This window comes from Triticum urartu, chromosome 5A (assembly GCF_056163025.1).
Source record: "Triticum urartu cultivar PI428250 chromosome 5A, HENAU_Tu73, whole genome shotgun sequence".
NCBI lineage: Eukaryota > Viridiplantae > Streptophyta > Magnoliopsida > Poales > Poaceae > Triticum > Triticum urartu.
Genome location: NC_141877.1, coordinates 16,161,345 through 16,184,164, shown reverse-complemented (window position 1 = coordinate 16,184,164; position 22,820 = coordinate 16,161,345). Strand labels below are relative to the sequence as shown.

General features: G+C 42.8%; 2 long non-coding RNA genes across 11 annotated transcripts; both read left to right on the top strand.

Moving 5' to 3' along the window:
- The first annotated feature begins 8,870 nt into the window (after positions 1-8,870).
- On the top strand, positions 8,871-14,449 carry LOC147967503 (uncharacterized). Of its 10 annotated transcripts, none has more exons than XR_015603789.1 (8): positions 8,871-9,170; positions 9,286-9,366; positions 9,880-9,968; positions 10,504-11,163; positions 11,494-11,608; positions 12,314-12,460; positions 13,058-13,171; positions 14,063-14,449. It is a non-coding gene; the product is annotated as an uncharacterized LOC147967503 (long non-coding RNA). The 10 variants fall into 10 exon arrangements; XR_015603788.1 differs by having other exon boundaries at positions 10,492-11,163; XR_015603793.1 differs by lacking the exons at positions 8,871-9,170; positions 9,286-9,366 and adding an exon at positions 13,254-13,463 and having other exon boundaries at positions 9,373-9,968; positions 10,492-11,163.
- A 5,008-nt stretch (positions 14,450-19,457) lies between these two features.
- On the top strand, positions 19,458-22,307 carry LOC125555444 (uncharacterized). Its single transcript, XR_007304705.2, has 4 exons — positions 19,458-19,543; positions 20,263-20,929; positions 21,453-21,581; positions 22,106-22,307. It is a non-coding gene; the product is annotated as an uncharacterized LOC125555444 (long non-coding RNA).
- The last annotated feature ends 513 nt before the right edge of the window (positions 22,308-22,820 follow it).

The following is a 22,820-nucleotide window of genomic DNA, read 5'->3' as shown; positions in this document are numbered from 1 at the left end:
TGAGCGAATCAACTCGGACTTGGCATAGAAACGGTTTCGATGGATCGCTTCGTCACATCCATGGCACGGGCGACGGAACCCTAACCTCTTGATTTCAACCCTTGTGCTGTAAACTCCAAAGCTAATCATGATTCTGATTGGCAAACCATATTTTTTTCATGTGAGCAATCACGGGCTCCTCGATCCCTCTAAAAACTCAACACCACCGTGCGCGAGCCCCACGGTGGGCGCCAACTGTCGTGGATTTGTCACGGCATATGTCCTTAGTGTCAGGACTTAGTCGCGAGGCCAACGCATCTATGTGGTAGCTTGAGAGGGGTTGAGTGGGACGAGAGACGCAGGGCGGATCAACACACAAGACAAGGATTTAGACAGCTTCGGGCCCCGGGAAACATCATCCGGAATAGCCCTACATGTTGTTTGTGGCTAGGTCTTATTATCATCACGAGGGAGACGCCGTAAACCGGCTCTTCGTATCTAGCCCTAGAGATTGTTTCTTGCTTGTCCGTATGTCTTTGGGGAGCCCTGCCCCTCCTTATATATGTTGAAGGGGCAGTTTATATGTGGAGTCCTATTAGGATTAGGACTAGTCTATCTCTAATACAAACCGGATATAAGTCCAGGTCTTAACTCCTTGTAAGACAAATATTCCTCATGCCTTTCCTCTTAAACCGGCCCACCATTAAACGTGAACCGGCCTTCTGGGCCTTGGGCCTTGTCATCCGTCTGTCCCGCACGCCGGATCATCAGTGAGTCATAATGACCAGGTGGGTTGCTTGTAAACCGCCAGGTCAGGGCGGGTCGCCAGTAACTCGTCAAGTGTCAGCAGGGTCTTCAGATAAACCGCCAAGTTCGGCCGGGTTATCTTCCGGTCGGTTTACACCGCGGGGTATATCCCCGACAAGTCTCAAAGGAGGATGGCAGCGTCTTCCTCTTAATCATGGGCACCGGCGAGGCCCGCGCAGGCCGCTGCCCCGTCTTTGTAGTGTGCGTTAGGGGCGACGCCGCTGATGCTGGCACTGACACGAGGCCGATGTATGGCTGTGTGCTCACTGTTACTACCCCTTGGAGGTACGTGGGCGGCGACACTGGCTACATCAAGCTAACTACGATTGTGCCGAGCTAGGACCTTCCCGCCGATGTGGACATGGAAGACGCATGGTATGATTTGGCCCCCGACGTGGTGCACGGGGACTCTAAGGAGGTTCACTTGGACATATGTATTACCAAGTTAAATGTTGATCATTAGTCTTCGCTCAATGTAATCCGCTGTCTAAGCATGTGGAGACTTCCATGTATGATCTTACTTTATTGGAGTATCGCGCATGAATAAAAGTGTATCCATTTATGGTTTAGTCTAGATTCATGTATGAAATTTTTACTAAAGTACTGGTCAAAGACTTATGATGAACCATTGCTTACATCTCCTCTGCCCCCCTTCCAAGTCATCCTGATTTAATCCCTCCGTCTAGGTGTATAAGGGCATGGTTAATACTTAATAGTATAGCCAATTGTTGACTATAAGAAAGTGCCATGTCATTTGTAGCCAACATGTATATCAATCGATACTCAAAAACTAATTCTTAAAGATCATTTCTTGCAAAGCACAACAAGTGTTATTTCTTCACAAGTTTTGGATGCAGGTTGAACAGTTGAACGCTTTTGTTTGCAAAAGATACTTTTTTATCTATTTCACCCGGATGTTTGTGAGCTCTAGAGATGAAATAATATTCGAAGAAACTTATCGATACCCGTTACACATGAGATGACCCCCACATCCTTTGTCAAAATAAACAACTCCCCGATCAATGCATTTCACTGTTCCGTGAACCGCACTTGCACCTTACTATAGATTAGCATGACCAAAAATTGAACTGACATTATATATAGTACGATAAATGCTGATGCATGTCACCTAAAATTATATCATTGAAAACTATGTTCAAATACGAATCCAATGATATAGTTTTTGTTGACATACACTAACATTTTGTTAGTTAAATATTCAGTCAAATTCAATGGGGGACTAATAAACCACGACCGATGTAGTACTAGTGTAGAGGGCGGCGCTGCACGTGAGTCTCACCCCGCTCGTGGCGCGGCAGTAAAGCCGTCATATCACAAAACCCAACCACTCCCAGTAATTAGTGGCCTGGTAAAATAAACGGACAAGCAACCATCACATCCCTCCGTCTTTTTTGCATTTCATCTCTCTGCATTTACTTTCTCCGGTTCATCTCGCACACTCGATCCCTAGCTACTACACCTAGTATCCCTAGCTACCACTCCTAGGGCTAGTTCTTTTGGCGACTTAAAAAATAAACCGGCTCTTCCCCAGCTTTTTCCATAAGACTAGTCATAGTGGAGAGTAACATTAAGGCGCCTCACCCATTTATTTGCGCTTCTAAACTACTACTAGTACCTCCGTCCTGGTTTATTCATCACCATTGTAATTAGTGCTAAATTTTGACCAAAGATTTAACTTATAAAATGTTAGTGCATGTGACATATGCACGTACTTACAAAATGCGTACAGATACACAAGGTTTCCAAACTTTTCCTTTTACATACTTTATTAAGGACGCTAATAATTCCCGAACGTTCGGGATTTATCATTTGCATCCCAAAACTTATGAGATCGCCTTACGAAACTAAATTATATTCCTAATAAAAGCCACGACGCTCGCAGGAGCGCTTGCGGCGCGCCACGACTGCCCTGGTGCGCGGCTGTTTCCCAGTGCGCCGACACAATGCCTCTTCCTCAGCCTCGCAACTCGCGAGGTGCTAATTGGCGGCTTGCCGGCGAGCGAGCGCGATCTCACGGTGTGGTGATCCGGGGCCAACAGATACTCCTCCTCGCTGGAAGCGTGCACCCGGTCCATGTACCACCAAGCGTAGATGAGGCGCTTGGGCCCGACTGCACTCAGGGCTTTGGCACGGGTGTCCTCCGCCACCCTCACAGCCCTCGCACGAGCCTTCTGCCAAAGAGCCAATCTCCTGACTCTCTGGGACGTGACATAAGCCTGCCAGGCAGCTTGCCCCGTGGCACGCTTCTCTTCCTCGGCCTTATTCTCCGCCTCTATTTGGGCGCGCTCTGTCGGAGGCAAAGCCTCCCACAAGGCGACATACATTTCTTTCCAAATCTCGTCAAGCCTGGGGGCTCAGCAGGCGGCACGGCGTTCTCCTCATAGCGGGGATCCAACGCGTCCTCCAACGCGCGTGCTGGTGAGGTTGGGAACGCCGACACGTCCACCTCGACGCGTCACGGCGAGGAGTGGAACACCGACGTGTCCTCCTCGACTAGTGGTGGCGAGGAACGGAACAACAACGCATCCTCCTCGACTAGTGGCGGCAAGGAACGGAACGGCGACACGTCCTCCTCGACTAGTGGCGGTGAGGAACGGAACGGCGACGCGTGATCGTCCGTGCGGTGCAGCAAGGGGCGCCTAGGGCTTGGGAGGGGGATGCCATGGTGGTTGACGTGAGAGGGAGGGGAGGAGATAGCGATGAACGTGAGCGTTCTTCCGAATGCCGTGGGAGGTGCATTATTTATAGCGAGCAATGGCACACTTACGTAATATATGGACTGAGCTCCACTGACTTAACTGCAGGTCCAGTTGCGTCACTGACATGTGGGCCAGATGCCTGTTGGGTCCACATGTCAGTAACCCAATGCACCTACAGTTAAGTAACTGAAGCAGCTACGTGGGCATATTTGTTGGAGTAAATTACGGGTGAGGGAAGGGGTGGAAATATTGCTAGTCACAACGGATTGGACGAGCGCGGGGAGGAGAGTCATGCATGCAGATTTATTCCACACGGGGTGGAGTGGTGGGACTGCTGGAGGGAGAAGGAGAGTCAAGCAGGCGTTCAGATTTCAAGGTGCATTAAATTACTGCATGTGATGATTAATGTTGGCCATAGTGGTGGTAATGTGGTACTCCCTCCTTTCCAGTTTATAGGGCTTAATTTGAAAATCTCTTCAACCAAGGTAGATGATGAATGGTGGAATTAATTCTGTAGTTTTCAAAAGTACTTAATTAGTACTCTCGTTTTTCTCAAAATTTTGTGTAAACTGATGCATTAATTACACCACATGCATGCATGACCACTCCTATAAAAATCTTAGTTGGTGGTGATGGTATGTCTGCCTCTGGACAACGTGAGCCGTTCAATCTACTTGGAACCAACGGCTGAGATGTGTGTGCATAGAGACATGGCCTTGCCACCAAGAGGTATTGTATAGCAGATATTTACCCACCTCTGCCACTGTATAAAATACCGAACTACTCATTTCAGCCTCATTTCCTTTCTGGTTCATCTCCTTGCATTCTTGCCAGCGGCGGCGAAGGTTCCTGAAGATGGGGTCCAGACTCTAGAAACCACTACAAAAACTATTCCACCGCCTCTATCTTGGTATGAGTAGATGCAATTTTTGAATCGAGCCCTTTAAACTAGAAGGGAGGTAGTGGTACTCTAATAGCTAACCTTGTTGTGATGACTAGATAGGACATGGCACGCACCTGGACAGAGGAACTAGTCTGCATTGTGCATTTAAGTTTTGTCTGAAGTCAATGTACCTATACTTTGACCAAACTTATAGAAAAATGTACATCAACATTCACAATGTCAAATCAATATTTTTATACTCATTATAAAATGTAGTTTTTATACTCATTATAATCAGTATTGTAGATATTGATATTTTTAGTATAAATTTGGTCAAAAACTTGCAAACGGTTGACGGAAGTAAAAATTTCTCATTTATAGCCGGTCGAAGTCTCAAAGGGTGCGACTGCGCAAGGGAGGCGAAGGTCATGGGAGGCGCGACGGTTGAGGGAATTAAGTGAAGTTACATCTACGCGCCAGCATGGCGTGCGAACAGGCAGAAGTTATACTGTCAGGCCTATGATATGGGTCTAGTAGACTTGACATCTAGTGGGTCCCGCATAGTACTCGAGAACTCTTTGGGGGCTTGTAGTCGTTTATCCACCGGGCAAGCCAACAACCCCATGCTGTTTGCACGCCCTACTCGTCCCTGTATTCTACCTAACAATAGTTCGCTCCCAGTCATCCTGTCCTTTCACACTACACCAGTTCAACTTCTCCTAACCCTCCTCCAAAATCCATGGTCTCCCAAATCTCCATGGTCGTCGCTGAGTACCAGGTTAGAGCCATCACCGACGATGAGTTCATCGTCATCTACACCCATGGATCCGCGACGGTGAAAGGATGCCTTGCTCGCTTCAGAAGCATGTTCGAAAACTCAAAGGATGAGTGGGTCGCTGGGCTAGATCTTGAGTACACCACAGTCCTGGAAAGCAAGAAGACACTACTAGGAAAACCCTTAACAGTAGCGCTGGTTTTTTGGCTATTAGTAGCGCGGGCAGGCACGCTACTGCTACGATGCAACATCTATTTTTTAGCAGTAGCGCTTGTTTTAACCAGCGCTACTGCTACCTATGTCTAGTAGTAGTGCGCCTCTGTCCATCGCTACTGCTAATACTAGTAGCGTGGCTCTACAACCAACTCTACTGGTAGGGCAGCGCTGCTACTACTCCAAAACCCCACGCTACTGCTAGTATTTTCTCTTTTTTTATTTTATTGTATTCGTATTTTTACAGGTTTTATACAATTACAACATACACATACACTGAAACTATATGAAAATGAATGTCTCATCATCATCATCGAAGTGGTACAACATAGTCTCATCATATCATCATTATCGAACACAAATGATGTCGATCTCATCATCACCTCGAAATAGCGATACAAGTTAATGATCACATGTCTCTTACATTATCACAGTAGACACATGTTTCATCATCTACCTAAACTATGACATACGAGATAAGAGCGATCACGATGATCAAAAGCGGTATTATGTAGTAGTTTTTGCAACGACGCTGGTTCTGAATCCCATGTTGTGCTATGAATCTCAAGTAACTAGCTTCGGCTTCCGCTTTGCTATCAAACCCTTTCTGGCTTCCGCCGGAGAAGCCAGAGAGTTGGGCCTGGCACTGTGGCCACTCATCATACACACCCGAAACATGCCCTACATACACGGCATACCACTTCCTTGCCATCGTTGATCTATATACCTGTCAGAGATGCACACACACACACACACACACATATATATATATCATGAAGTGAATTCAACGAAACAGTTATGAAATAGAAGCAACATATATAGTAAACATAGTTAACAAATTTCATCGTACCGAAAGTAATTAACTAGAGCGCGGCACCATACATCTAATAGTTTCGTCGTACTGAGACATTCGAAGTTTCGTCATACAGAAAGTAACAAGTAACTAAATAGACACATTGTTTTTAAGCAGTGCACTCTTCCCATCTGTCCATATTCGGGAGGATGGACCCAAGCTTAGTGAAAGGCGTCATGTCCTGACGCTGTAGGGCAATGCGGGTTTGGATGTCAGCTCACGATATTGGGCCACCATAGAACATCCCATTCTCTTCGAGGACATCTTTCATGATGATGGACGCAATTTCCTGCTGGACCCGGTAGAAATCATTTCGAAGTCGATTATCCGGCACGGCTCCAAAGGCTTCAGCCCATCTCTGGATATGGGTATCGAATGAAGATTTCATGCAAAGTGATTGCACATCCCTTCTGTAATCCATCATTAGATGGATGATGTAGAATCCATCGTTCTCACTTCTTGTCGGTTGCTGAATGCAACAGAAGTCAGTCTTGTGGCCGAAATAGAGCCTGACCTTCACTACAAGAAATATGTCAACTTATGACCTTCTGTCAGTGACCCTGAAAGAATTGGTCGTAAATCTATGACCATTTGAGACCAATTGGTCAAAGGCTGTTCGAAGGTATCCAAACCCTAAAGCATAGCGACCATTTTGGTCAGAAAAGTCATGGTTTCCTTACACAAAATGGTCGTAAGCAGACAATATTATTCACTCCCCCTATTTTTACCCAATTGCGACCAATTTAAAAGGTCATATTTTCTAATTCGTATTGCCTCAAAATAGTTGGACGTCCATGTCAACAGTTTCACTTATGTGTTATGTCCATGTGTCGGTCACCTCAGCAGTTTCACCTACGTGTCATGTCCATGTGTCAATTTTTGCTTACGTGTCTATATTGCATTAGGTTTATACTTCAATCAAATGACATGTGGGACCCAACAACCACCAAGATGACATATGGGCACCACCAAATTGATATGCAGGACCCACACCGACCTGACAAGCAGGCCCCACCACCGACCTGACAAGCGGGACCCATAATGCATACCACTTCCTTGCCATCGTTGATCTATATACCTGTTAGAGATGTGCGCACACACACACACACACATATATTATGAAGTGAATTCAACGAAACAGTTATGAAATAGAAGCAACATATATAGTAAACATAGTTAACAAATTTCATCGTACCGAAAGTAATTAACTAGAGCGCGGCACCATACATCTAATAGTTTCGTCGTACTGAGACATTCGAAGTTTCGTCATATAGAAAGTAACAAGTAACTAAATAGACACATTGTTTTTAAGCAGTGCACTCTTCCCATCTGTCCATATCCGGGAGGATGGACCCAAGCTTAGTGAAAGGCGTCATGTCCTGACGCTGTAGGGCAATGCAGGTTTGGACGTCAGCTCACGATATTGGGCCACCGTAGAACATCCCATTCTCTTCGAGGACATCTTTCATGATGATGGACGCAATTTCCTGCTGGATCCGGTAGAAATCATTTCGAAGTCGATTATCCGGCACGGCTCCAAAGGCTTCGGCCCATCTCTGGATATGGGTATCGAATGAAGATTTCATGCAAAGTGATTGCACATTCCTTCTGTAATCCATCATTAGATGGATGATGTAGAATCCATCGTTCTCACTTCTTGTCGGTTGCTGAATGCAACAGAAGTCAGTCTTGTGGCCGAAATAGAGCCTGACCTTCACTACAAGAAATATGTCAACTTATGACCTTCTGTCAGTGACCCTAGAAGAATTGGTCGTAAATCTACAACCATTTGAGACCAATTGGTCAAAAGCTGTTCGAAGGGATCCAAACCCTAAAGCATAGCGACCATTTTGGTCAGAAAAGCCATGGTTTCCTTACACAAAATGGTCGTAAGCAGACAATATTGTTCACTTCCCCTATTTTTACCCAATTGCGACCAATTTAAAAGGTCATATTTTCTAACTCGTATTGCCTCAAAATAGTTGGACGTCCATGTCAGCAGTTTCTCCTATGTGTTATGTCCATGTGTCGGTCACCTCAGCAGTTTCACCTACGTGTCATGTCCACGTGTCAAAATTTTCTTACGTGTTTATATTGCATTAGGTTTATACTTCAATCAAATGACATGTGGGACCCAACAACCACCAACAGTCGAACCCACACCCTCGCCCACCTGTTGGTGGTTCCAAACCACTCCACCACAGCTTGCTACATGACACATGGTAAGAGGAATTACTTTTGTAGTCTTACTGTCCGTGCTGGGCCAAAGCCCATTTCCAAAAAATGGGATCTCCTATAACGCGCGCTCTTCCTACTCTCCTCTCTTTTGGGAAGGCCCGTATAGGGCGCCCTGTTTTCTTAATTTATATTTGACAAAAATGATTGTGTATTCAACAAATCTCTACTCCTAATGTCTCAGTTGGTAGGTCGCGTTCCGGGTTTTATTTTCGTCCCACCTCACCCGGTCTTTTTTGGTACTTTTTTGCTACTTCCTCCCACCTCCCACGTAGTTCCCTCCACGCCAAAAAAATCGAACCAACCAATGTTACGAGGGAGAGATGCCTCTAGGTACTCCCCTCCACGCCAAAAAAACGGACGAAAATAAACCGTTGAAAGAAAACCAGCGAAAAAAAATCCGTCTTGGATTGGCAACGTGCGAACTAGCGAGCGAGCGAGCAAAGCCTCCAGGTGCCCTCGAGCGACGCCACACCAGATCCCCTCGCCGTTGCCCTCGCCCTCGCAGCCGCCGCCGATCCCCTTCCCCATCTTCCTCCCTCAAACGCTAACCCGTCTCGCGGTGCGCCACCGCCCGTCGCGGCCGCCCCCGCCACCTCCCGCCGCGGCCGCCGCCCCAGCTCCAGCCGTGGCCGTCGCGCCCAGATGCAGCCGCGGCCGCTGCCCTGCGTGCCAACGACCCCTTCCCCCGCCGCCGCGCCACAGGTCCACTTCGCCTGCGCACCAGAGAGGACCCCGCCGCCATGCCTCCGTCTCCCCCTACTCCTCTTTTCCGCTACCTATCTCTCTCCTCTGAGCTGTGCGTCGTTCCTCTCTGCAGGTGCCGCCATGGCCGCGTCATGGAGCTCGCCGCCATGGGCTGCGTGCCCCTCCGATGATGGCCTGCCTCGCCCATGTCCAGGTCCTCTCAATCCTAATTTGGGTGTCCATTTATTTTGCGCTTGATCCTGGTTTTAGTGGGTTTTTCGTCCTCGTCGCGTGTTTCATGGTGGCCGCTAGGGTGCCACTGCCGGCCATCTGCCATCTGCTCCAGGGGCCCCCTCCAGGAACACACAGCGACTGCTAAGCGATCGTCCTGTTTTGCTTCTCCCTACACATCCTTACTAAGAGAAAGGGGCCTGCCCAGCTAGCAGCAGCTTCCTAGCTGGAAGATGCATAGCCATAACGCACGCATCGATTAGGAGCAGTTTATCACGCAGCTTGTACGCATGCCGCCGCCGCCTTTTCGCCTCGTGCCTATATCGTGGCGGGTGAACAAGGGAATCTCGCTGGAGACCCTTTTGGAAGGGATCTCGGTGGCGCACTGCCGTTGCGTGTCGTTCGTCGGTATAAGCATTGCCGGACGGTCGATGTCCGCTGTACGTTTCATTAGCTATATGTTTCTGCAGTTTGATATAATGTTTTTGTGGCGTAGATCTACAAGAGATCAAGAAGGGTGATGTTCTGGATGCTGATCTCGACTAATAGTTGCCGGATGAACTATGCAATGACAACATGAATGAGGTAATTAATATCTTGATTTACTCATTTGTACAGCTAGATAAGAGTAACTTTGCAATATCGTAGTGCCCGTTGAATTGTTTTTTTAAGATAGAAAATTTTCATATCATCCATGCAGATTTGCTCGTCTATCTTAATTTCTATAATACTACTACTATTTAAAATAACAATCTTACTATTAGTCAATTCAAGGACTACTTTGCCATTTGGATGCTCTTGGGTGCAAATGTCTTATTGGACTATTAGTGGAGTCACTTGTCGATAGACTGTTTGGTACCTAATGTACTTCCATAGTTTACAACCTCTCATTAACTGTGACTGTACATTTCCAAGAATATTTTGTAATAGACACACGCCCAAAGTTTTAATAACACACTAAGGCTCTTAGCGGCGGACATCTTCTAAATGCTATAGCAAGCTATTTAAAATAAAATGTTTAAATCTGGCCGGTCTTACTCCTGCAATACTCCTGGAATAGTACATGAGATTTAGCCACTGGACTCTCACTGAAGTGTGATTCATGCAGCTTTGTGTGCAGTTCACATTTACCTGGTGGACCATCACCAACCGGATGGAGGTGAAGCAAGTGGGCAAGTCAGGGAAATGCTCGGAAGGCTATCGAGAAGATCAACGATCTTAACCCCACGATCCTAATTTCAGTTTGTACCTCGTTGTTGGGCTGTCAGAAAAGTTTGGAGCAGGAGCAATGATATGACAATTGTGGCTAACTTTCTTGTCATTAGTCATATATGTGCTAATGGACCTTCCGGGTTCTCCATTATGTTTACCGGCCGGTTTCTCATCTGAAAAATACCCCATAGCATAGTGGACAATGCTTTTTTTGGTCAGAAGTAGTTTTTCTACGTGAAACTAAGTTATATATGCGTATGAGAAATGTGGCTTATCTTTAGATAATGCTTTTTTTGTTAGAAGTTGTTTTTCTACATGAAATTAAGGTATATATGCGTATGAGAAATTATATCTTTGCTTAACTCAAAAAATTGTATTTGCTCCTTTTAGCGGGAGCCTGGAGGTGATACGGTTTGTACATCATGGTTTGAATAAGATATTGTTTGTATACTGTTGAGTGAAGTATTGTATAACTACTGTAAAGTGGGTGTAGGTTTTTATTGTGCATTTTTCACAGAGGTTTGGGCGTTTGGACACAACCATATGTACAAGTTGAAGCCTTCATTTGGTATTGACTTCTTATCTTGACTCAAATTTTGAAAATTCTCTATAATACTTCCATCTGGAAGCACAAAATCTGATAGAGTTGATTCGTGTGGGAAAAATACATGAAACTTTGAAGTTTTCTCAAGAAGAACTAGCACCAAGAGCCGAGTAAACTGTATTTTTTTTGTTAAAACATCTCACTTACCTTAGTTAAAAACCAGGGTTCGAAACTATATTAGTCAGTATACAGTTCTTGTTGCCAGCGAGATTTCATTTTCTGGTAATATCATTTGTCGTTAAGAACATGCTCTTATGTTATATTTTATTTGTAAACTTTTGGCAATTTTTTCAGCAAGCATTTCTTTAGGAAACAGAGAAAACCACAGCAACTATTTGATGTTTCTCGACGCTTGAAGACAACAAGTGAAGTTGTTGCTACCATCTTACAAGCCAAAGTCATGAGAAAGGTATGCACTATGTGGCAGAGGCATGCATATGATGTGATGCCCGTTTTATTTTCATATATATCTTACGATTTAATTTCACTGCAGTGTACCTAAATCCATGTGGTAATGTCATTGGCGTACATAATATTTTATGCATACAAACATTGTTCTCTCACAACAAATGATTAGTTTCTAAATTCTAATCTTTTGGTTCTGGTTAAAGAATTACATGATGGAGGATGGAGTTGTCCTTCGAAGAATTGTTTAAAGAACTAAAAAGTAGTAACACCATGTCTTTCAAGTGCATACATAAACCTATGATAATTAGGAGATGTTTGGTAGTACAATATTTGTCCATGTGTTGTAGTAAATTTGTACAATGCAGTCACCATAAGTCAATGTGTTTAGAATAATAAAATAGAAGAAGTTCAACTAAGGAGTTGATAGCAAGGATCATATGTGATGTTTTGTTTTAATTTGATACAAAAAATTATCTCTACAATTTGTTGATATTAAGGAGTAATAACTGAAAACTTCTAGAGGTTTACATCTGTGAAGGTGTCTAGAAAATGGACTGTAAAATGTTTTTTATGTGGAGGCATAAAGATTAATGAGCTACTTTGTTTTTGTAAAACGGTTGTTTACTCGCCAATTTGTATAGTTAAATCCATCTATTAAGGATATATTATTGACAAGTATTATTTTTTACTTCATTCAATTTTTTAGCCGGGTGTTAAAATGTTGGGAGATTACAAAGTTCATGCTCTATTCACACATGGTGGAGGCAACCCAACAAGTTGTTGTGGGAGCCAGCAGAGAAAGGAGTCGAGGAACCCGCATCATGGGAGAGTCATCGAGGGGCATCCGGATAAAGTGAGACACTGCATTGTATATATATGGTCAGAATATATAACCATATTCTACATACAATGCACGCTGAGTATTCTTTGTTGCACATTCTTAAATATTTCACGTGAAATCTTCATGCTAACTATATACATTGCTTGTGCTGGTTGGTTATGAGCTGAAAATGAAAATTTTATTGTACTTGTTGAAGTAGCGTGCGAACGAAGCTAAAGACAACATTCCCGGTGTTGTACGGGAATATCTCAAGCGTAGCAAGTAGAATTTAGTTTGTAACAGATAATTATTTGGATCATTGCCCGTTTTGTATGCACATCGTCAAATTACATTGCAAGTGAAGCGGATTTCAATTATTTTCCAATTGTTGCGGGTTATCTTTTCTATACATGTAAGTTTTCACATGCAGTATATATTATTTTGACGGGGAACTACAGACTTACTACCGGCTGAACTATATGCATTATATTTATATATGTGTAATCAGAAAACAAAGGCCCGTGGACACCGAAGAACCAGCAGTGGAATTATATAAAATTTCTTGCGAGAGCTACACCATTCTTTTTAGTACTGCCTAATTCTCATGAGTACCAATGGTGAAATTTTCAGGCCTATATACTGGATGAGATTCTCATTGCCGACATTCTTCATGAACCTATCAAGGAGAACATTTCAATACTAATTGCAGCACATGTTTTCTCACCACCGGCTAGCAAGAAGAGAGTATGATTTTCTAATGCTCAGTGTTGTAAGCTTGATTCATGAGGAGCTTCTCAATGTTGTACATGTTGTTTGTGAGTAACAGAAATAAATCATTTCCTGGAATCAGACGCTATATTTTCTGTGGGAATTAAATCATTTCCTGGAATCAGACGCTATATTTTCTGTGGGAATTCGTTGACACAGTTCCTTACAACACTGAGAATCTTTGAAGTGGGCAAACCGCTCTATGTAATTCTATCACCCATTCTGATTTTGAGACAAGTATATCAGTTATCTTTTTCCTTCTAGCAAGGTACCATATACATGTTTTCAAATTCTCCTTTGCCTTCCAGATCAACCAAATAGGCATCTTTTTGACAAATGGAGGGAATTCATTTGTCAATATAAATAGATTTCTTCAGTATAAGCAAATGAACAGTGCGATGAAGTTAACAGCTCTCTATCCTTATTCCTCTTATTCATTGTGTATTTCCCCGTTTTATACATGTAACAATGATGAATGATGATGAACTTAGACTTGGTGTAAGGAGAGTCATTCTGTTTCCTTAAACAAAACAGCCCTCTATCCTTATTTATCCTAAAAGCTTTCAGACGGTACTCACACCATATGATTCCTTGAAGTATAGAAGTATTTTTTTCACATCTGTTACAATCCAATATTTGTTAGTTAATCATATTATTTATATTCGCAAGTAGTATAAAATTGCCCCAAAATTGGTAATATGATTTCGGATTATACATTATATGCCGACAAGGAGGTTAATGGTGCTCAATAAACTAGCAGTATGAAATAACCCTGCATATATTTGTTGATTTTTGATTTGAGCCTTTCAATTCAACTAAAAAATTTATTTGTACAATATTTACTGACTTTTACCTCTTGTTTTGCAGGCTATCTGGAATGATTGCATGTATTAATGAAGTAGTCCACGTTAGGTGGATTGGCTCAAAATGGAGAAGCATGATTGTATTAAGCATTTAAGCTCTAAGCAATTTAGAATGTCAATGTCTTGGGGCTCCCTTGCAATATTTCAGAGAACTATATTTTTCCAGACATTTTATATTGCCTCATGATATTTGGGGGATCTGATTAGGTATTGTTTCTCTATATATCTATCTATCTCTCTATTTTAGTTGCTAATAGAATAATGAACAATTGATAGGACTAATCTTATAGACTTGTGTTCTCCTCAATCCGACTGTGTATTTTCCAAGTTTTGTGCTAAAACGGGAAAAAACATATGTTTTAAACTTGCGACAACATATTCTCTGTGCAAATTTTAGCCTTGTTGTTCACAATTGATGCTGCCTGTGATTCACACTTATATTTGAGCTTAAAGTCTGAGTGTATACCGAATTAGGCTTTCCTTTCGGTCGGTTTATGTTAGAGTTCACACTACAACACACATTTCCTTTTGAGTCTTATGTGAGTTACTTTTGAACCGATACACCAAATCAGGCGTTACACCGCTCAAACAAACTAGAAGAAAATCATCAATGGATTTATCACAATATTATAAAAATCAGAATAAATGTATACACAATTTTTTAACAATAAATGTTATCAAAGATTGATGTATTTACCTCTCCCAAGATAGGTAACATGTTCTAGAAGATGTGTTTTGTTGCAGTAGTACGTAAATGGTGAATTGCATGTTCTAGAATATAGGCTTTTGCATATTGCAATCAAGTTCTTTTTTTATGGAATTGAGTTTCTGGTTGTAACTTGTTCGAACATTTGTTTAAAGGGAACAAAATACTCCATGTGTTTGTCTTTAATTAATGGATAATAACAATACACTTGCTTTTGTGAGATGGTATCTTAAGCATAAATAATAAAGGCATTCAAGTGTTATTATCATTTGTAATGCAGAGCACAATAAAGAGTTCAATGTTTTTGTAGCCCCTTCTTTATTTTGTGAATCAGATATGATAGGTCTTTCTATTATACGGTCGATTTTTTTATCAAAATACATTGCAAGTGAAGGGGATTTTAAATCATTTTTTTGTGTTATTGGCTATCTTTTCTGTCTATATCAAATTCGATATGCAACCAGTACAAATTTTACAAAGCCCGTGGCAATGCACGGGCAGCCTACTAGTGTTATATAAATTTTTAAAAAATGTTTGTGAATTCAAAAATCATTCACAACTTTTTAGAAAATGTGTAGAAAATTTAAAATATTGGTTAATTACAAGAAATATCAATTAATAAAATGCTTAGGGATTCAAAAAAAGTTCTTGCATTACAAAAATATTCATCAAACCGAAAAATGTTCATGAATTTCAAAAATGTTTCCCATTTTTTTGATTTTTGTTTTGAATATTTCACGCCCGTTTCAAAATGGGGTCAAAACGGCGGGCATTATCGTTCCTAGCTAGTGGTTCAATCTTGGAAAACTTTTGATATTTCTATGATTAAATAGATACTTATTTACCTAGAAAATGACTTTTGGAGAAAAATAAAGAGCAAACTATGAGGTACTTGAAGTTCAAATTTGACCCGTTTCCTCCTGAATCGGCGAAAATTTGTCTTTTTTACCAGAGGTGGATCAAAGCTTTTGAAACCCAACTATTTGGTCAATTGTGCATTAAATATGTCCTAGTATTTTAGAAAATTGATTTTTTTCCAATTTTGCAACAAATATATGGTAGGTCCTTCACAAAAAAACTCATTTTGGGCACTCGAAAAATGGAAAATTGATATTTCGCCTAAAGATAATGAAAACTCCCTTAGGAAACATTGTTTGCCATTCCAATATGCACCCTTGTGCACAATATGAGATCATTTGAACAAACTATACCATGACTATGGCCATAAGATTGATCATCTGGCTTGAAAGCCATTGATCTCCACACGTGATAGCTCGTTTCTGAGAACACTTTTTTAAAATAATTGTCGTATTACAAGTTTGTTATTTTTCCTAGGAACTTGGCCACATATAATGACACAATGTGAAGGTTTCCCAATTATTTGATTTTTTTTGAATTTTTTATGCTCGTTTCAAAATGCAGTCAAAACGACGGGAATGATCGTTCCTAGCTAGTGGTTGAATCTTGGAATTTTTTTGGTGTTTCTCTCATTAAATAGATACTTATCTACCTAGAAATGATTTTTGGAAAAAATAAAGAGCAAACTACAAGGCAGCTACAGTTTAAATTTGACCTGCTTCCAACTGAATCGGCGGAAATTTGTCTTTTTCACGAGAGGTGGATCAAAACTTTTTACACCCAACCATTTGGTCAATTGTGCATTAAATATGGCCTAGTATTTTACAAAAATGATTTGGTCCAATATTGCAACAATTATTTAGGAGGTCCTTCACAAAAAACCCTCCTTTTGGGCACTCGAAAAATGGAAAATGGTTTTTTCGTCCAAAGAAAATGAAAACTTCCTTAGGCAACATTGTTTGCCATTCCAATATGCACCCTTGTGCACAATATGAGATCATTTGAACAAACTATGCCATGAATGTGGCCATAAGATTGATCATTTGGCTTGAAATCCATTGATCTTCACACGTGATAGCTCATTTCTGAGAACACTTTTTAAAAATAATTGCCGTATTACAAGTTTGTTATTTTTCCTGGGAACTGGGCCACATATAATGACACAATGCGAAGGTTTCCCAATTATTTGATTTTTTTGAATTGTTTATGCCCGTTTCAAAATGTGGTCAAAACGGCGGAAATGACCGTTCCTAGTATACCTGGCCATGGGCAGCCCGGCCTGGTCGGCCCGACCCGACTTGGCCCGAAAAAGCCCGACCCGGCCCGGCCCGACCTTGTCCATGGGCCGGGCTCGGGCCTAGGTTTTGAGCCCGAAGCCCGGGCCGGGCCGGGCCCGGGCCCGTCGATTTTGCCATTTAAGGAAGAGGCCCGGCCCGTGGCCCGAGGCCCGACGGGCTTTTGGTGTGATGGGCCGGGCTCGGGCCCGATTTTTAGGCCCGACGGCCGGGCCGGGCTGGGCTCGGGCCTGGGTTTTTTGCGCCGGGCTTTGGTTGGCCCGGCCCGAAGCCCGGCCCGGCCCGAGGAATGGCCAGGTATAGTTCCTAGCTAGTGGTTGAATCTTGGAATTTTTTTGGTATTTCTCTGATTAAATAGATACTTATCTACCTAGAAATGATTTTTGGAAAAAATAAAGAGCAAACTATGAGGCAGCTACAGTTTAAATTTGACCTGCTTCCAGCTGAACCGGTGGAAATTTGTCTTTTTCACGAGAGGTGGATCAAAACTTTTTACACCCAACCATTTGGTCAATTGTGCATTAAATATGGCCTAGTATTTTAGAAAAATGATTTGGTCCAATTTTGCAACAATTATTTGGGAGGTCCTTCACAAAAAACCTCTTTTTGGGCACTCAAAAATGGAAAATGGTTTTTTCATCCAAAGAAAATGAAAACTTTCTTAGGCAATATTGTTTGCCATTCCAATATGCACCCCTGTGCACAATATGAGATCATTTTAACAAACTATGCCATGAATGTGGCCATAAGATTGATCATTTGGCTCGAAATCCATTGATCTCCACACGCGATAGCTCGTTTCTGAGAACACTTTTTTAAAAATAATTGCCGTATTACAAGTTTATTATTTTTCATGCAAACTTGGTCACATATAATGACACAATGCGAAGGTTTTCCAATTTTTTAATTTTTATGCCCATTTCAAAATGCGGTTAAAACGGCGGGCTTGACCGTTTCTAGCTAGTGGTTAATTCTTGCAAATATTTTGGAGTATCTATGAAGAAATAGATACCTTTGTATCTAGAAATGATCTTTGGGAAAAATAAAGAACAAACTATGAGGTAGCTGCAGTTCAAATTTGACCCGCTTCCTACTGAATCGGCGGAAATTTGTCTTTTTCCACGAGAGGTGGATCAAAACTTTTGACACCCAACCATTTCGTCAATTGTATGTTAAATATGGCCTAGTGTTTTAGAAAATTGATTTGGTCCAATTTTGCAACAAATATATGGTAGGTCCTTCACAAAAAAAACTCATTTTGGGCACTCAGAAAACAATTAAATATAGCCAGAAAGATCAGAAATGCATACAAATTGGTGCTCATCCATAAAATGTGGTCTAACTCTAGTGAAAATTTGTGTGGGGCCCTTCTGCAAAATATTTTGATAGCTGCTTCATAAGATCCCATTATTTTTAGCACTTGAAAACTAATTTAAATCACAGACTTTTCGAACCAATCAGAACTGTTCTCATGGATCACCCCCTTAGCCGATCTGAGCCGTCCACACTTGGCGAATCCAACGTCTCTCACTCGGTCTCAGCAGCCCAAACAAAACCCTAGCAACCCCTGGCCGCCTCTCTCTCCCCCTTTCCCTCCCCGAGAACACACCCACCGCCGCCTCTCTCTCCCTCACCCCCCGATCCAGAATCCAGATCGACGACGACGTCCCTCCGTCGTCGCAGTGCTCACCATCCCGCCCCCACCCCGCCAAACTTCCTCCTCCTCTCCCGATTCCCCAACCCAAGCCCCAACCTCGCCGCCGACCAACTCCTCTCCCCCAACCCCGCCGCCGCCGGCCTCTTCTTCTCCAACCCCGGGCTCTCTCCCATCGGTGCACCGCTGCCGCCCCCACCCTCTCCCCTTCCCAAGCTGCTCAGGCGGCGCCCAGATCCGCCACCGCCGTCCTCTACAACCACGCCCATGCAGCGGCAGATGAAGGAGGAGTTAGGGGCGGAGCGGTGGGGCCCTTCGTCCGCCTCCGCGGTCCATGGCATCTGCGTGCCATTCCTCCGCCTCTACCTCGCCGACCTCGCCGCCTCGGTCGCCGTCGCGTCCGCCACCGACCAGAGGAACGACACCGGCGGTGTACCTGGGCGAATCCATCTTCGACAGCAGGTGGTCCCCTCCTCGCTGGTGGAGATCGCCCCCATCCTTCGCGTCGCAAACGAGGTGGAGGCCAGCAACCCACTAGTCGCATACCTATGTAAGCAACCCCCTTCTTCGCACATTCATCCTCTGCCTGTTAATTATTACTGTTACCAAGCACAACAGAGCATAGCAGATCCCTTCTCTCAATCCGTCTCTGCCTGTTAATTGTACACTAGCGACAGTCCATCTAGTTTACCTGTCTATTACTTTGTACCCGTGTGTGTGAGCTGTATTATATTCATCTTCCTCAAGTACTACAACACTGGTAGTTGTACACTAGCGACAGTCCATTAATATGTATGTCTCTTGGCGCTGTGCTAGGTCGGTTCTATGCCTTCGAGAAGGCCCATCGCCTCGACCACAACTCCAGCATCGCTGGAGTTCACCTTGTCGGCCGACGACTACAGGCTCTTCCTCCCGGCCAACCGGACCATCGTCGTCAAGTGCCTTGATCTTGATCGACTCAACAGTAACCTGGTGAGCTCCCTCTCCGTCTCTCTTTCTCTATATCGCGGCTCTGTCTCCGATTTTCCAATTCATTGTCGCTGACGCCCCTGTATAGGAATAGGATTGGGTGGTGATGACTTTGATCAGGTAGATGTGGGAAATTTTGGGTATGTGTTGTGGATGCAGTCTAGCTGGTCTGTGTTAAGCTGGGATGATCCATCCATTTATAGCTTTTTATATTTTATTACAATGAAAATGGCAGTACTAGCTTTAGTAGCATCAGGCTTTAGGTTTCTGCAATAGCTGTTTGGTGTTGGTTCTGCAGTATTTTCAGTTCAACAGCAGCTCCTTCGCTGTACTATGAATCTGAAGTAGTTCTTTCTTTCCAACACAGGATCAAAAGAATAATATTACAGATGTATGTTCATGAATGGTCCATTACAGTAGTTCTTTCTGCAGTAATTTCATAGATTAAGATTACAGATGTATGTTCATGAATGATGAGTAGTTTCTATAAGTTTTTCCGAATTAAGAGCTTCTCCATTCTCAGTACACCAGGAGAAACATGTAATAGTTTTCATGATTGCTCACGTGTCCTCTGGAATGTATTATTCCTTTTTCATCATCAGGATGACAACAAGTCTTCTTCCCCTTCAGTTTTATCAATAGTCAGTTCAATGGAAACATGTTATTATTACATCTTATATTAAAGGGTAATGTCCTTTTAACATGTTTATTATTTCTTGTAGCCGCTGGCCTTGTCCTCCTTGAGGAGGAGGAGCAGGAGGGGCGCACCCAGCCACCACGGTCGCCGCCGTTAAGTGCTTCTTCCACCTGGAGCTCGAAATCCACGACGCCGTCGTCCAGCCAGCCAAGGTGAAGGTGACCCCAACTCCCCTCCGTCCAGCCCGAAACGGAATCACATGGTGGGAGCAGAAAAGAATTGTTGGGTGGTTGGTTGGTATCTATACTTTGGTTAATTAGTTAGCATGCTTTCTCAGTCCGTTTGCCGGCATGCAAAAGATGCATGCACATGTACCTACATACCAGATTAGACCATCTATATAGTCTCTAGCCATGTTGATAAGATTTTTTTATGAAAGAAATCAAGTCAGATAATATACGTACAATTATTATGCACATACGTATGGTGACTGCTGATTGATTATTTTTGTGTTCTTGTGAATCCCATCTTTATTGACTAGCAGCACTCACACTTCGTATTACAAATCTGCCATGCATACAATCCAATTATATCAACATGTAGTTGCTTTGTACTATATCCTGTAAATAATTTCTTTGCACGCCCATTCTGCCATGTCAACGATGATGATTTAATTATGTTTTTTTGCCAATGGATGGATTCACATGATGTGACGGACCTCCTGCTGCCGGCTGTCTTCCCCGACCACTCCCGTGAGCTGCTCCTGCCGCTGACCCTCCGCAACTCATTTGGCTTTTGCTCACTGTTTTTACTGTCCTGTGCTGCTCATACTGTATGTACAACCTGTTGCTGAACTGAAGATGCTATTTGTCTTGTCATGCTTTTTGTCTTCTCATGTGCTGAAATTAAGTGGAGCATTAGATGAAAATCTATTGGTGTTGTTAAACTACTGGCAGACTAGCTACAAGCTAGAGGGAGAGCAAGGGACTGAAACCTGGCAACAGAACTACTGATGTAATATGCAAAGAACAAATTGAAACCATGTTCTTCAGAATTGAAGGGTCTGATTGATATCGGTCTTTCTTTTGACAGATATAATATGTATCCTTGCTTGTTATTTTCCTCTTTAGCAAATTGTAGACATGAATCTCTAGTTGACCTATTGCTTCGTACACCTATATCGGTTCTATTACATATTTTTGAACTTGCTGCAAATTCTATTATATGTGAGGTCCTTCTGTTGCTGCAAGCATTGACACAATATGCTGTGCGCAGGGATCTCTGCATCCGAGTCCCAGCCGTCCTCAGCAGCAAGGAGCTGGGCCAAGGGAGCAAGCAGTGCCACTGGTCGAGTCTTGTGGAGAAGCAAGGCGAATCGGGCATCATCTCACTTGTGCCGCTGTGGTAAGAGCAGAGCGCCATCATCTCTAGCTATTTGAAGTTGTTTGAATCTGTTGCTTTATCATACATTCAGTCCATAAATCTGCATTTATGTGAAATTTCGTTAAATATATACTTTCCCGATAATCTGTACACTAAAGATGGAGGTTTGAACAGCAACCAAGTTGCTGGCTCAATTAAATTAGCCTACTGACTAATCTAGTACAATATTAATTGTTGCTCTTCCACTGTTTCAGTATCTCTTGGTTTGCAATGGTACAACTATATGTTGAATACACATCATGATATATACTTGATGAATCTGCCTGCTACATCTCAACTTGTGTATCTGTTTCGGTATCTCTTCCACTGTGTATCTGTTTTCTTGTATGAGTGGGTATCTCATTTTAACTAGTTGGAGAACAAAAAGCATGGTGCTAGCTAGCTCAATTTGTGTTATCATTCTAAATAAATGTCATTTTCTTGAATGGTCTGTTCATAATATATTTGCCCCAGTTTTTCTAATTCTTCTCTCATTCATGTAACAGGGTGACAGAGGAAGCCATGTTGCTGTTTTGTTTGTTCCCAGCCTTGACTATGGTCGTCCAGCGAGTCCGGCATGTCGTCATTTTCTTGTAAAGCAGTATTGTATCACACTTGTAGAGCTCGTTACACATGTAGAGCTTGTAAAGTACTGTATTACACATGGTCATATGTATTGGCAATGTGATCTGGTTGCTCTTATTTGAAGTATCATGTGTGCTTTTTGTCTGCCAATTTAAATATTAGTTGAAATATGAAGAATATGAGCCTGAAAGATGGGACTCACTTACCAGACCCAAGCCTGACAATTGGGACCCAATTATCAGAACTTGACAACTGGGACCCATCTGACTAGTGGACCCATTTAATAAAAAAAGGAAATTAAAATTATTTAGACGAAAAGGCCAAGGACCAATAATAAAAAGGCTGCAATCTTGGGCTAGGCCCATGAAGTTGGCAAAAAATTGATAGGAAAAAATATATAGAAAGGCTGAATTAATGGGCTCGGCCTATGTAAAACAACGAATTGGACTGGGCTGATTCTTATCCACATGAGCTTGCCACGCTGGATCCTACGTGGCCTGGGGAGGCTGCTAGTGACCAAAAATTTGGTCGTGGAACCAACGACCTTTTACAGAAGGTCGTTAATTTCAGTTTACGACCGCCAGCTTTTGACCTTCTGTTTTTGGTCAAAAAAGATCGCAAATGAAAAACAATGAC